Source organism: Schistocerca cancellata, unplaced genomic scaffold (assembly GCF_023864275.1).
Source record: "Schistocerca cancellata isolate TAMUIC-IGC-003103 unplaced genomic scaffold, iqSchCanc2.1 HiC_scaffold_836, whole genome shotgun sequence".
In the NCBI taxonomy this organism is placed as follows: Eukaryota; Metazoa; Arthropoda; class Insecta; order Orthoptera; family Acrididae; genus Schistocerca; species Schistocerca cancellata.
The window spans coordinates 90001-92500 of NW_026046847.1; positions in this window are offsets into that span (position 1 = coordinate 90001).

Genomic DNA, 2500 nt, shown 5'->3' on the forward strand with positions numbered 1-2500 from the left:
GCTCAATTATTCTGCAAACAGGAGGAGGCTGAGCTCCCCTGCACAATACACCTCGAAACCCTCTCAGGTCCCGGCGGCGCGCAGCGCCGTCCTAAGTACTTGGTCGGGTTCGAGAGAGGCGCAATCGCCCGGAGTTAGGCGAGTAGACGCTTTAGGTGCGACCACCCGTGCTCCCAACTGAGCTTGCCGCTGCCGACAGAGGCCCGGGAGCGTGCTGTCGTGGCATTGCCGGCGGGAGACAACACGCGCCACCTACGGTGACCGGCAGCTCCAACGCCAGCGCCACAGAAGGGCAAAGGCCCCACGTGGGTGCCGAAGCGAACTCTCCCAGCACAGCGCACGTGCCAACACGTCTGCACAACTGCGATACAAACCACCAGCGAGAACCGCTGGGGCGACCGAGCAGCAGACGGCGTCGCGGCGCCGAGTGCCGGGCGGCGGCGCATCCTCAACGCACACAGTCCTCAATCGGACCAGCACACTGCAGATGTCCACCGCGCTTCGCACCGGGCCGGCGAGGACCCACTTTGGCTGCACGGCGCCGCGCGCAGGGTGCCCCGGCGCGCAGCTGCGCCGCCTGCCGCGTCCGTCGGCCGGCGCGCCTGCCACTGGGCGCCCCCACCAGCCGGCTGTAGCGCGTGCGCCCACGCACCGCGCGGCCAGCACGCCGGGCGGCCCCCCCTCACCGGCCGGGGACAGTCCCACCCACCCACAGCCGCGTATCGCTTCACACCCAGATTCACATTCACGTTCGTTGGTATGGTGGGGACCGCTTCGTAGCTGTACCGATCGTTGCCCTCACAGATGTACCTCCAGCAAGGACAACCGCACCACAACGGGTTACCAGTTGTTCATTTGCGTAACGTCACCAGTAAACGTACACGTCCATCCCCGTTTGCAAAGTCAACTATTATTGCATGCCTGCCTGTCAGGTGTCAAGACACACTACATCCGCTCACATCCACGCAACAAAATGTGCCCGACTAGAGGGCACGTGGAAGGTGCCCCCGTACGTATGCGATGTCCATTGCGCGACCAACTGTCAACCGGCCTCTGTAGCATGTCGCAGATGTGGAACGCGGGGCACCGTGCTATCACATTGTGTGAGAAGAGACTACTACGTCTGCATACACGCGCCACTACATGAACAGACGGCTCATGCTGATCGCCATCCACTGCGTCCATTACTCCCACACGTCTCTATGGCGTACCACACTGCAATGCAGCTGTTATGGGGAGATGACACGTAGCTGTGTACACAACATTCTGAGCGGGTTGCGGTTGGACAATACATTAATGTAACGTGTCATATGCCAATTACAGAGCAGGGTAAGGCACAACTTGGGTTAGGTTAAGGCACAACTTGGGTTAGGTTAAGGCACAACTTGGGTTAGGTTAAGGCACAACTTGGGTTAGGTTAAGGCACAACTTGGGTTAGGTTAAGGCACAACTTGGGTTAGGTTAAGGCACAACTTGGGTTAGGTTAAGGCACAACTTGGGTTAGGTTAAGGCACAACTTGGGTTAGGTTAAGGCACAACTTGGGTTAGGTTAAGGCACAACTTGGGTTAGGTTAAGGCACAACTTGGGTTAGGTTAAGGCACAACTTGGGTTAGGTTAAGGCACAACTTGGGTTAGGTTAAGGCACAACTTGGGTTAGGTTAAGGCACAACGTGGGTTAGGTTAAGGCACAACGTGGGTTAGGTTAAGGCACAACGTGGGTTAGGTTAAGGCACAATGTGGGTTAGGTTAAGGCACAATGTGGGTTAGGTTAAGGCACAATGTGGGGGTAGATTGCGGTACAAATTGCATTACATTGCGGTGCAAATTGCATTACATTGCGGTGCAAATTGCATTACATTGCGGTGCAAATTGAGTTACATTGCGGTGCAAATTGAGTTACATTGCGGTGCAAATTGAGTTACATTGCGGTGCAAATTGAGTTACATTGCGGTGCAAATTGAGTTACATTGCGGTGCAAATTGAGTTACATTGCGGTGCAAATTGAGTTACATTGCGGTGCAAATTGAGTTACATTGCGGTGCAAATTGAGTTACATTGCGGTGCAAATTGCGTTACATTGCGGTGCAAATTGCGTTACATTGCGGTGCAAATTGCGTTACATTGCGGTGCAAATTGCGTTACATTGCGGTGCAAATTGCGTTACATTGCGGTGCAAATTGCGTTACATTGCGGTGCAAATTGCGTTACATTGCGGTGCAAATTGCGTTACATTGCGGTGCAAATTGCGTTACATTGCGGTGCAAATTGCGTTACATTGCGGTGCAAATTGAGGTAGGTTAAGGTGCAACACAGGTTAGGTTAAGGTGCAACATAGGTTAGGTTAAGGTGCAAGATGGGTTAGGTTAAGGTGCAAGATGGGTTAGGTTAAGGTGCAAGATGGGTTAGGTTAAGGTGCAAGATGGGTTAGGTTAAGGTGCAAGATGGGTTAGGTTAAGGTGACATAGGTTAGGTTAAGGTGACATAGGTTAGGTTAAGGTG